The sequence below is a fragment of the Amblyomma americanum genome, chromosome 7, assembly GCF_052857255.1.
Source record: "Amblyomma americanum isolate KBUSLIRL-KWMA chromosome 7, ASM5285725v1, whole genome shotgun sequence".
NCBI lineage: Eukaryota > Metazoa > Arthropoda > Arachnida > Ixodida > Ixodidae > Amblyomma > Amblyomma americanum.
The window spans coordinates 163,450,839-163,464,315 of record NC_135503.1 but is presented as its reverse complement, the minus strand read 5'-3'; the positions used below and the strand labels follow the sequence as shown (position 1 = coordinate 163,464,315).

Sequence of the window (13,477 nt, the reverse complement as noted above, 5' to 3'; positions counted from 1 at the left end):
CCCGCCCAAAGCATCAATTCTCCAATCAAAAATAACATGCGAGATGGGGACAACTCCTTGGGTTGGGCTTAGCCTCGAACCCAGAGTCTGTTAACAATACAAACTAAATAAACAACAAAAACGCCACCACTCTCTCTCAAGTGAGAGTATACACAGGCTCTCTCTTCGGAGCTAATCCTTGCCTCAGGAATGCATACCGCCACCCACCATCGGTCCACGTCGCCCGTCAGCAACAGAGGAGGGGGCGAAAGGGCCCACGATGCTGCCGGGCTACCGACGGCGGGACACAGCTAATAAGCATGAAGGGGTTCGTCTGTTGCTCCGGGAAACCAGACTAAGGGTCGCCCCTGTCTTCCCACATTCTTGGCGAGTCTTGCCTGTCCGCCATGACAGGTGTCCGTCACGGCCATTCTGGGAATGCGCTTTTGTTCACGAGGCACGGCGGGAAGCTGTGGGTGCCTTCCCGGCGATAGCCCACGTCGTAAGGGGAAGGAGGGAAAGAATGTTGTCTTCGCGGTAGCGCATAGCGTCGGCTGTGGTACGGCGCGCTCTGGCCCGCTGACAGCTCCCTTGTCCTGGAATGTGGCCGGGAGGGCCGCACCTGGAACGGCCACGCAAATTGGGGAGGATAAAGCCTGTTTCCCCGCGGCGGCGGCGGCGGGTCCGGTTGTTCTGGTCGTCACTCAAAGAGCATGGCTGGGTAATTGATGATGCCGCTGTCATCTGGGTCTCCGTCTACGCCGCGCCGTCGAACGTGGATCCTCGTAGCACACACGGAATGTCACAGTGTCAGAGCCGCCCCTGCCCGAATCCGGCGCACGGATACCTCCTCCTGCCGAGTAAGACTACGGGGGAGAGGGTGCGAACACGGAGGAATTAGAGCGCGTGTTCGCTGGCGCAGAACTTCGGAATCGGAAACGTGGGACAGGAACGGATCTGGGGGAAGAGGGGAAGGTGGCGGATCGTCTAATGTACGAAGGTGAGTCATAGCATCCGCTTGAATGTTATGTGGATCCTGGGCATGGCCGCGAATCCAGTGTATGCGCACAGGACATGGATACTTTGCGCAGAGCACATGAATAGATTGTGAAATCTGGAACGTTTGTCGAACAGCCTTAAGCTTTTTAAGGGCGGCGCGGGAGTCGGTGTAAATGTGAACTGTATTGAATGTTGGAACGAGCGGAAGGGAAGCAATGGCATTGTAAATGGCTTGAAGTTCCAATGCCAGGGGAGTGCACGTATCCGCAGTATACGTCGCGCGAGAGTTGAGATGCGGATGAGATGGACTATACACAGCAGTAACTCCCCTCTCTGCAGAATGAGATGCATCCGTGTATAATATGCACCCTTCAGGCAGATACGCTGCTGATACCGACGAGGAAGCTGTGGGGCGATTGTCAGTGAGCTGGCAATAGGACCACGGTGGAAGTGTCTTTAAACGATGAAGTTTGAGAGACTGTTTTTGAGCTCTATTTGCCACCCGTTGGTCGAAGATTTCACTGAGTGTATTAAGTTGGGCGAACTCCTGTAGCACAGGTATGGGTGTTAAACGAGGCAGATATGTTATGACGCGCATAGCCTCACGATTGATAGCTTCAAGGGAGTCCCACTGTCTGCGGGTGAGACGTTGAAATTGAGCCTGATATACTATCCGTGGCTGAAGGATAGAGCGCACAAGCTGGCGGGCCGTATTGAGCACGTGCGCCACCAGAGCGCATAGCTATGCGACGAATCAGACCTAGAGTAGCGTGAGCCGATTTATGGGTGGCTGTCAGCCACGGGGTGCCAGTCCCAGATGTATGGAGGAGAATACCAAGAATACGAACAGTTTCTACCTGAGGAATAAGAGAATTATGTACCGTAAAATTTAAAGGGGGAGCTTTCCGTAAGGCGGCTTTATTTCCAATTCGAATGAAACATGATTTAGTAATAGAGAGTGTTAGACACAGAGATGGGAGGCGAGATGTCAATACATCCAGCGCGTGTTGAAGGACCGACTGATGAATAGACGCATCTGGATGACAGCACCACAAGGTGATATCATCGGCATATGCAAGCACGCGGATAGAAGGGATGGTCTCTAGGGCTCGAACAAGAGGAATTAAAGCCACATTAAATAATGTGGGGGCGAGAACGGAGCCCTGCGGCACTCCTCTATTGGAAGTGAAATTACCAAAGGGCTTTCCGTGGACACGCACGCTGAAGGTTCGATTTGCTAAAAAGGCGTGAATGGAGAGGAGGAACCGGTGAGGGAGACCAAGAGTTTGAAGGGAGGCAAGAATGGCAGAGTGAAGGATATTATGCCCTTGTTATGTCTGTAGCGATTACGGTTCATACAAGGTGACTCTGTGGAGAGTGGTCAAACACGTCAGCAGCCAAAGTAGCAAGGCCGTCCTCCATTCCAATTTTTGGGCGGAAACCAATTTGGGAATTTGGGTAACAATCATGGGATTCCAGCCACCATGACAAGCGTGAGGCTAGAATGTTTTCATAAAGCTTGCAGATGGTAGGGGTAAGAGAAATTGTTTGAAGAGCCGAGAGAGATACTGGAGGCTAACCTGACTTGGGTATTGGAACCACAATAGAATGCTTCCAGTCTCCCGGCATGAAGCCAGAAAGCCACACTTCGTTAAAAGTATCAAGTAGGGTTTCCAAAGCCCTCCCTTCCAAGTTACGGAATAAGGAGTTAGGTATGCCGTCGTGCCCGGGAGTAGTAGTAGTTTTTAAACGGTCAATGGAGGCCAGCAGCTCTGCCATGGTGAGGTCAGAAGTAGTCCCATCGGGGGGCTCTGTTACCGATAAGTCAGGTGGAGACGTAGCGGTGCAGTCATGGTTTGGAAAAAATTGACGGGCCGCTTGTTGTGCAAATGTGTCCTCATCCACATTTAGCGCGAGGCGAATGCTCTCTGTGTAATCTGCAACCTGAGAAGGGCGCTCAATGGCGTGAAACACTCTCCAAAGATGTCGATTGCCCTGCATAGAGGACAGGTGGGCACACCATGCAGCCCAGCGTTGCCTGCCTTGCCGCTTTGCATAGCGCCGCGCCCGTGCGGTAGCGCGGTGAAGAGTAGGAAGAGCCGAAGGGTCATCGGGATGACGAGTAGCGTAAAGATCCGCCTGGCGACGAAGAGCCCACAGATTCAAGAGATGTATGTCCGGGTTTGGGTCGCCTTCATTTACAGTAGTGGTAATAGTGTGAGTAGCGAGAACAGCCGATAGAGTAGACAATGCTGAAGAGGGGTTGAATGTAGATAAATGATTGTCTGCGCGTACAGAGTCCCATGATGTTATTCGTACAGTGCGGCGTATTTTCCGTAGACGCGTAGGCGTGAGGGAGATAAAAATAGGGCTGTCATCGCTACCCCAAGTATCAGAATCAACAGCCCAACGAGGGTTACCGAGGCCTAACCACCAAATCAAATCAGGTGAATACGGGCCACCTCGTGGGCGGGTAGAAGTATTCGGGTGGTTTGAAAGTTGAAAGGAATGATCCGAAAAGCTCCCTTGGATGTGTGAACCCCTTGAGGAATCCGATGGGTAACCCCACGCAGTGTGTGCGCCGTTGAAGTCACCACTAACTAGAATAGGGATACCCGAGTTGGTAGATCGTAGAAAACGAACCCATCCCAGATTGGGAGATGCGGAGCCAGGTCGACTATAAAAAGAAACTAGAATAAGGGGTGTGCGTGCAGGTTTTTCGAGAAGGGCGACAACCTCTTGACGTGTGTTGCACCACCGTGAAAGGTCGAGCGGTGTATGCGGAACTGAACTGTGAATATAAATTGCAGATTTACCTGGGCTGAGGGAGGAGGCGGTGCAACGGCGATCAGGGATAGATGGTGAATGGTATGCGCAGAAACCTGAAAGGCGTGGGAGTGCATTATGCTCTTGCAGTAGGAACGCCCATGCCCTCAGCGTTCCGTCGCGAAGGCGGATGTTCACTTCAGAGGCCTTATTAGCGAATCCTCGACAGTTCCACTGCACCACCACCGATGATGATGCGCTATCCATGACGAGGCCGAAGAGCTTCCACGATGAGGGATGTCACCTGCTTCATCAGCGCTAATATCTTATCCACTGTCGGGGTAGTCACGGCTAACAGGTGGTCGGCACCTGATTGTGGGCCAGTGCTTACCCTAGGTGATTCCTCTGATGATTGCTCCCGGGTTAATGAGAATTCTTCGAGAGGATTGAGAACGACGCTGTACCCGGCGCTGGGTGAGTTCGTCAATTCGGCGGCGAGCCTCCGCGATTGCATTGTCTAAAGCTGTGTCTTCATCTGTGGTATCCACATGTGATGGATGCACTGGACGTTTTGGCGCACTATTTGATCCGGGAAGGTGAGCCGCTTGTGCATATGTACGCTGGCGAGGAGACGTATGGTGAGCAGCAGGCTCAGATAAAGGAAGCTCAGGGAAGTCGTTGTCGTCACATGCGAGAGCTGCAAAGCGATTACTTGTAGGAACATCAATTTTTGCCGGCGACTTGTGAAACTTCTTCGCTTGCTTCTTCTTTGCACAAGCGGGGGAGCGAATGTCATGGTCCGGCGATTTGCACAGGGCACAATGAGCTGTTGGTTCATTTATGTTGGCCACAGCTGCTGGATCAGGGCAGGTATTTTGCATATGTTCTTCTTTGTGGCAGTGATAGCAAAAAATACGGCGAGGTCGGAAGGGCTGTGGTTTGACGATCGCACCGTAGTAGGTAAGGTACTTCGGGAGAGTCAACGGGCCTTGCAGAATGAGCAGGTATGAGCCCCGGCGACACATAGGCCGTGCTTGCAGTACAACATGAGTTGAGCAGCGAATATTTGCGCGCACCTCCTCGGGAGGGCTCGCGCTGTCGACATGATAAACCATGCAGCGGAGTGTGTCAGGACCAGATGCAAAATTTATTTGCACCGGGACATGCTTGCTGTCATCCAGGGGGATCCGCGTAACTGCGCAAAGTTTCTGGGTGTCCATCAAGGATGACAAATTTACCGTGATGGTGTTCGATGGGCGATGGACGACAAACCCGCAGTAGTTCGAAGAGCCAAGGGCATGGTCAATTGTGGCTTGAACATTCCGGGCAGGGATGGCAGTCATATCAAAGCGCAATGTAGGCTTGATGGTAACGCGGAACGAGTTCGCAGCAGGCGGAAGAGAGCCTTGACTCACGGGAGGCATCTGTGGAGGAGGCTCAGACGCTGGTGACGGCCCTTGGTGGGAATACTGAACTGGCGCGACGGGCACAGTTTCTTGAGGGAGTGCCACGGGCACGGAGGCGGTAGAGCAGTCCATGTCACAGGCCAAAGTCGTAGCATCGGAAGACGGCGCAGGCTGGAGGCCCAGAGGCGCTGACGATTGCGTGGACGTGGAGGCTGCGTCAGGTGGCAACACAGCGGGCATCCGCGTAGCCGTCGTCGACAACGCAGAATCCATGCAGACGCGTAGCGCGGCCTCGCTCGGCAGCGCCGAGCTAAGCCTAGCTTGCCCCTGAGGGTTCCGGTTGGGTTTTCTCACTTGAGAATGCGCCCGCCGTGCCGGGAATTTCTCCGCAGGGGCGTCGTCAGCATTCGGTCTCACGGAGGGCACTGTCCGACCCACGCCACACGCGAGAAGACAGCGAAGAGCGAAAACAAAGACCTAGAAGCAGACACGTAGCCACCCACTAGGTCTTCGTCTTCTTCCTTTTTCGATTACGTTTTCGCATCTTGCACGGCTCAACTAAGTAAGTATCGTTGTCAAACTTGCCACGATACAAAAGTTTCCATAATACGCAAGCTCTGTGTGCAGTTTCACCGCAAATGAGCCAGTGGTTGAGACGGGGAAATTTTTGAGCTCTCATGATAAAAACGCACAATACTGTACTTTTTTGCTGAAACGGCAGTCAAAAGAAAGTTCTGTGCTGCCTGCGTGTCGTCATCTAGGATGGATGGATACGGCTGAACGCTTTAAATCGGGCGGTGGCTCAACTGCCACCTAGCCATGGCTTATGAAATTTACTCTTATCTTGAATTTAGCCACCATTCAGATAACCTTCGCTTGGTTACTTCTACCCGCTTAAAATCTACTTTCCCTTCACTGTCCTTAAATCCCAATGCCTTGGATAAATGAGCCCCGCTGCTTTCCACTGTAGGGTGCACAAAGCCCTTTTAATTATCAAGTGTTCAGCCGTTTCCTCCTCCTCTCCGCACGCAACGCACAACGTGTGTATCTCGTGGTACCTGACTCTATATGTCTTAGTCCGCAAATCTCCCGCCCTGACCTCCAACAACAAAGAGCTTCCCCTACAATTATCATAGATATTTTGTTTGGCAATTTCCTGCTTAAAAATCCTGTATGTTACCAGTGATGATTTTGTCGGCATCCCTGTTTTCCACAGGGCTCTCTCAGTTTCTTTAAACTTTTCTTAACGGATAATTGCTGATTTGACAACCCTACTGCTGTCCAGATATTTGCTTGTCAATTTTCTAGTTGACAAGCAAATATCTGGACAGCAGTAGGGTGTCAAGCGGTGGCTCAGTGGTTAGGGCGCTCGACTACTGATCCGGAGTTCCCGGGTTCGAACCCGACCGCGGCGGCTGCGTTTTTATGGAGGAAAACCGCAAAGGCACACGTGTGCTGTGCGATGTCAGTGCACGTTAAAGATCCCCAGGTGGTCGAAATTTTTCCGGAGCCCTCCACTACGGACCTATTTGTTCCTTTCTTCTTTCACTCCCTCCTTTATCCCTTCCCTTACGGTGCGGTTCAGGTGTCCAACGATATATGAGACAGATACTGCGCCATTTCCTTTCCACGAAAAACCAATTATTATTATTATTATTAATCTTCTAGTTCGCTTTCTCCATTTTGTGTCAACATTCCTTATCTACAGGTATCTGAAAACTTTCCTAGCCCACTGCTTTTACCCACTTTCTCTCAATCGCTCCTCAAATGCTATTTTACTGCTAGCTTCTCTGCTCTCGAATGACGCCCATCCCATGTCACCTTGTACCCCCTGATTTGGTGTATTGCCATGTGCTCCCAAAGCTAGCCTCCCTACGCCACGTTGTTTAATTTCTAACCTTGCTAGAACATCTGGTAGCATGCACAGGACCGCATTACCGAAATTCAAACTAGGAACCGTCACCCCTTTCCATATCTGTCTTACCACTTCATACCTATTGTAATTCCACAGTGCCCTATTTTCATGACAGCTGCATTTTTCATGGGTCAGCTGACAGCGCCGCCATATGGCGGACGCGCGCTTTTGGCTCGCTTTGGCTAATCTCGTGGCCTGACGGTTCGCCGTGGGTCGTGGTCTAGTGGTGCAGCAAGGGCCGGCGTTATTTCGACCAGGTGAAAATAACGGAAAGCCAAGCCAAATCGTTATTCCGACCTGGTCGTAATAACGAAAGCGTTTTTTTCACCCATGGCATGGAGGAAAGAAGGAAAAGAGGAGAGGCTGCTACGTCACATTTTTTGAAGCCGGAAGCGAGGGCTCCGCCATGACACTTGGCCGTTTTCTCAGCCAATGGCATGCTAGCGCCGCGAAGATCAACGCGAGCGGCGCGAGCAGACGATTTCGCGCCGCGCCAGGCTGTCGGCAGCTGTCAGACACGGCGGAAAGTGAGACTTCTGCTCCCATTGACAACAAAGACGCTGCGATGCCCAGCTGCTGCGTTCCTGGGTGTCGGTCGCGCACGCCAGGACAAGAACCGGGCGTCACTTTCCACACGTAAGTATACTGCATTTTATTTTCGTATTTAATTGACTGGGTAATGAGTAAAATGCATGCTCGCAGAACATAACGCACGACACGGCGTGAACGTGGTATTCGTACCGCCCCGGCCTTATTGGTGGCTCTTTGTTCGAGTGCAGTGAATAGTATTGTTTTCAAACAGGTTTCCGAAAGATCCAGAGCGAAGGAGGCAGTGGACTGAGGCCGTTAGACCAGGCCAAAGAGACTGGGTGCCAGCAAAATGGACCTGCGTATGTTCAAAACATTTCCTGCCCGAGCACTTCGATCGGATGTCGCCGCTCGTAGTTCGTATACGTGCGGATGCCGTCCCCCTTCAGGTCAGGAACCACCTTCTATACATTCTCAAGAGATTGGAAAGAAATGCTCTTATTGAGAAGGTGCTTTATTATAACTTGACTGCATAAGCATGCGTTAAATATGATGTTTTAGGTGTTCGTGCAAGAAATAGAACGATTTGTGAATAAATGGCTTTAGCTAGACGTTATGATCGAATAGCGCGGCTACAGTACTCCCGCACTGGTAAAAAGTAATTGTGTCATTATACTCCTAAACTGGCTGCGGTTTATATATGGCTTTGGTGAAATTCTGCTTACTGTACATGATAATTTATTTATTTATTAGCTTACGCACTCGATCATTAGAAGAAAATAAAAAAAGAGAGCATCGAGCACACCACAGTTTTCCTTGGGGCATCATTTCTATTTAATTATTACTTGTAGTGTGCAAATGTTTGCGCCTAGCAGTAGGCGGTGCATTTTTTGTTGTCATCTCGGCCATAGCACCTGGGAAGTGTCACTGAGAGAGCACTGTAATTCCTTAAAACTATAGTTCGTTTACAAAGGAAATCACAAAGAAGTTCCATAAGGCATAGAGCACCGTACGTATTTGCTCGCGTGATCTGCGCACGTTTTTTCTTTAATTAGGGCTCCAAAAAGAGGGTGCGCAATTTACGCGCGAGCGAGTTATCCGAACACGTCCTAAAAAAAAAAGGTGGGCACCCTCGCCCCATGGCAGCAAGGTTTTCACGTCCCCCCCCCCCCCCCTTCCCCACGCTATAGCTCCCCGCGGGGTGGCATGACATGACGGCACGTGCTTAGCTCCAAGCAATAAACGCGCAAAGATTGAATCGCGAAGTCAGCGGTGGGAGGAGATAACGGGCAATAAAACGGGGCCCTTGCGTGTGGCCCGACTGACTAGCGGCAAACCGTATAGCAAACGGTACTGCAGAGTTTTGGATTCGGGCGCGCGCGCAACTGTTCGTCCGGGACAGCGACCGCCAGCGCGAGCAAGCCGGGTAAACGGCACAGTTCGCACCCGCGTACATGCTGGTGGGTCTGGCTCAGCATAGTGCGCAAAATTTGCGAGTAGTTTTTTTTTTATCGGGTTAAAAGTTTGAAACTTTTTGGGGTGCACAATCTATGTGCGGGCGCAAATTACGCGAGTAAATACGGTAAATGTCATACACATAAGGAAAAAGGGAAGCATGAGACAAAGAAAAAAAGACAAAACACAGGCAGAAAGCTTGGCCAAATGTTTAGGGGAATCCCGTTTTCTTTTGCGAAGTTTCTGTGGAAACAATTTATAGCTTTCCTTTAGCCGCATAGCTGCGCTTGGGTGGATGCCGATGAGTATAATTAGCTTCCTTATTATACAGATACGGCAGTTCTGCATATATAATTCATCATACACATACCATACACACTTCATGGGGTATAGCTGGGTGAGCCTGAGGAGAGACACCCCACTCTCCCTTCTCAAAAATATGGTAGACCTGCTGTACTAACAATGCATTTCTCTGCTGATGCTTTCTTAAGAAATGGGTGCACTCTCGCCCACTGGCTGTGTTCCATATTGAGAGTCTCAGATTGGTACATCTGTCTGTTGAATTACATGCATCTTTTTAGCTAAGGCTGGCGTTCCACTGCGAGCATGTGATGCACCTCATTATTCATTTACAGCAGGAACCCCTTTCACAGCAGCCAGGCGATGGCACAACTGTTGCTGCCACTGCTCAGCATGGCGCCAAGCAAGCACTAACACAAAGTCCCACATCTCCAGCGTCTCCACTGCAACAGGTATTTTAAAACAGCGCTGTTTTGTGACTACTACAGCTATTCAAAGCATCACAGTGGCTGTGTATATGTTGGAGTAGGAGCTACAAACACTGCTTCCTGGCACGGGCTCACCAGAAGATTTATCCGAATCCCATGACACACTAGTCATCATATTTCTTAACCCTTCAGACAGCACTCAAAACAGTCTTAAAGTGTGATGCTCCACCTCCATCTTTCACTAGGTGGTTAAAGGTGAACACCTTGTATGCTTGGTACATGATGTATGCGTTAACAGACAAAGAGGGCAATATCATTAGCAATATGGATAAGATATCAAATAGCCAAAGAGACACAAATCTATGCAGTAGCCAATGCAAACAGAACGTTAATGAGAGAAGCCGCAGCGCACAGCAATGGGACATCCCGTAGCAGTAAGAGAAGAGGAGGTAACGGAAGCCTTAGTAGGAATGAAAAGCGGGAAAGCAGCTGGTGAGGATCAGGTAACAGCAGATTTGTTGAAGGAGGGAGGGGAGATTGTGCTAGTAGAACTAGCCATCCTATATATGCAATGCCTTGTGACCTCGAGAGTACCAGGAGCTTGGAAGAATGCTAACATTATCTTTATAAAGGAGACGTCAAGGACTTGAAGAATTACAGACCGATCAGCTTACTGTTCATTGCCTACTAAGTATTTGCTAGGGTAATCGCTAATAGTCAGGACAACCTTAGGCTTTAATCAACCAAATAATTAGGCAGGCTTTCGTAAAAGATACTCAACAATAGATCATGTTCACGCTATCAGTGAGTGATAGAGGAATGCACAGATTATAACCGACCCCTATATATGGCCTTCATTGATTACGAGAAAGCATTTAACTCAGTGGAAATCTCAACTGTCATGCAGGCACTGCAGAATCAGCGTGTGGAAGAGTGTTATGTGAAAATATTGGAAGATATTTATAACGATTGCACGCCTACCATAGTCCTCCATATAGTCAGCAATAAAATTCCAATAAGGAAGGGTGTCAGGCAGGGAGACACGATCTCGCCAATGCTATTCACTGCCTGTTTACAGGAGGTATTCCGCGGCCTGAAATGGGAACATTTGGGGATAAGAGTTAATGGAGAATACCTGAGTAATTTGCGATTCGCTGATGACATTGCCTTGCTAAGCCACTCAGGACATTAACTGCAAAGCATGATCAATGAGTTAGACAGGCAGAGCAGAATGGTAGGGCTAAAAAATAATATGCAGAAAACCAAAGTAGAAAGAGCAGTTCGCAATTGGTAGCGAGGTGCTGGAAGTAGTAAGAGAATATGCCTACTTAGGGCAGGTAGTGACCGCTAATACAGATCATGAAAGGGAAATAACTAGTAGAATAAGAATGGGTGGAGCGCATATGGCAGGTTCTCCCAGATCATGAATGGCAGTTTACCATTATCCCTCAGGAGAAAAGTCTACGACAGCTGTATCTTACCGGTACTCATCTATGGGCAGAAATGTGGCGGCTAATAAAGAGGGTTCAGCTTAAGTTAAGGACAACACAGTGAGCTATGGATAGGAAAATGACAGGTGTAACGTTAAGAAACCAGAAGTAGGCAGAGTGGATGAGGGAACAAACGTGGGTTAATGACATCCTAGTTGAAATCAAGTGGAAGAAGTGGGCTTGGGCAGGGCACGTAATGCAAAGGCAAGATAACCGCTGGTCCTTAAGGGTAACAGAGTGGATTCCAAGAGAAGGCAAGCGTAGCAGGGGGCGGCAGGAAGTTAGGTGGGCGGGTGAGATTAAGGAGTTTGCGGGAATGCGGTGGCCGCAGCTGGCAAAGGACAGGGTTAATTGGAGACATGGGAGAGGCCTTCACCGTTCAGTGGGCGTAGTCAGGCTGATGATGACGATGATGACATTCCTCCAGAATAATTTTTTTTACAGGCACCTATGGATGTCGCTGAAAGCCAGGAGACTTTGGCAGGCCCATCACAACAGGTATTTTACAATATGCCATTTTGTGACTGCATCAATTCGAAGAACAACAGTGTCTGCGTTTATGTCGCAGCACGAGCGACCAAAACAGATTTCTGTAACAGAATGCATCCTGGCACTGGCTCAGAGGAAGTTTTCTCTGAATCGCCTCAACACATTAGTCATTTTTTATAATCCTTTTGACAGAACTGAAAACACAGCCTAGCAGTGTGATGCTTTTCTATTTTTCAGTAGTTGCTTAGAACTGAATACATCTTATGCTTTGGTAGAAGCATATTTCTCAAGAATAAAATTTTTTTTCACAGCCACCTATGGATGTCACTGAAAGCCAGGAAACTTTACCAGGCCCATCACAACAGGTATGTTACGATATACCATTTTGTGACAGCAACTGCTAGAAGATTGACAGTGTCTGAGTTTATCTCGCAGCACGAGTCACGAAACGGGTGAATTTTTATGTAAAAGAAAGCTTCCTGGCGCAGGCTCAGAGGAAGTTTTGACCAAGCCACCTCAGCACACCAGTCATATCTTTATTCCTTCAGACATAACTCAAAACGGTCTAGTAGTGTGATGCTTCTCCACTTTTCACTAGGTGCTTAAAACTGAACGCTTGTTATGTCTCGGTACACACACATTTCTCCCGAAAAAAATTTTTTTACAGGCATCTATGGATGTGGCCACAATGCTGGCCTTCATAGTCATCTGTGAATCACGCGTCGAGGAAACTTTCCGACTCAATGGATACTATTTCCATCATTCACAACGACCAGATAACGTCAGCAGATTGCTGATAGGCTTTCGCAAGGATATCCCGGCCTCACCGGTTGATGTCCCGCCTCACAGCGACAATGAAAACGTATGCGCTGTCACAGTTATTGCCGGACAACAGTACACTCTGATTGGAGTATATCTTGAGCCAGGCACGCCATTTGATGCTTTGAGACTTGAAGACTTGATAGCAAGGAGGCCCTCTCCGCATATTATTTGCGGAAACTTCAATGCTCATAATGAAATTTGGGGCAGCTCACATACATGTGCCCGAGGTGCCAAGCTTGCAAAACTTCTCTCCAAGCATTCAGTTCAGCCATTAAATGACGGCAGCATCACCTACCTCCGAGGCCCGACGACTACCAGCAGCATCGACGTGACATTTGTCACAAGTTCATTCGCCCACAACTTTGGCTGGTGCACTGATTTGGAGACACGTGGAAGTGACCCTTACCCAATCCTCATATCGGCTTTCCATGCGCAGAGGAACCCAAAGAAATTCCTTATAAAATCTACAAACTGGGACGCATACAAGGACGCTGTAAGCAGAGGAGTTACTGCGGCAACTCGTAATGAGGAATTAGCATAGACACTTGCGTATTGCCTGAGGGCGAGTACACAACTTACAGCTAAAAATGATAACCTACCTTCAAATGATGACACATTCCAAAGGCTTTGCGCTATACGCAGGCGAGCTGAAAGGAAAGCTCTGCGCACAAAAAGCGTCGATGACCTACGTGCATGCCGACGGGCACAACGTCACATTCGACGCTACATGGATAAACTCAGTCGGCAAAAGTGGCGTGACTTTTGTTCTACGCTGTATGTGCGCAAACCAGTAACCAATATTTGGCGGATAGTTAGAGGTATGCGCACGCCACTGCAACAACTCCACCCCTTCGCTGCACTCTCCCTTCACAAACAAAAATCTATAAAAGAAGTCTCAGA

At 49.2% G+C, this 13,477-nt stretch overlaps 1 long non-coding RNA gene across 1 annotated transcript; it reads left to right on the top strand.

The window, feature by feature from the left end:
- Positions 1-7,440: 7,440 nt before the first annotated feature.
- LOC144097566 (uncharacterized) lies at positions 7,441-12,384 on the top strand. Its single transcript, XR_013307066.1, has 4 exons — positions 7,441-7,701; positions 7,868-8,042; positions 9,684-9,800; positions 11,711-12,384. It is a non-coding gene; the product is annotated as an uncharacterized LOC144097566 (long non-coding RNA).
- The last annotated feature ends 1,093 nt before the right edge of the window (positions 12,385-13,477 follow it).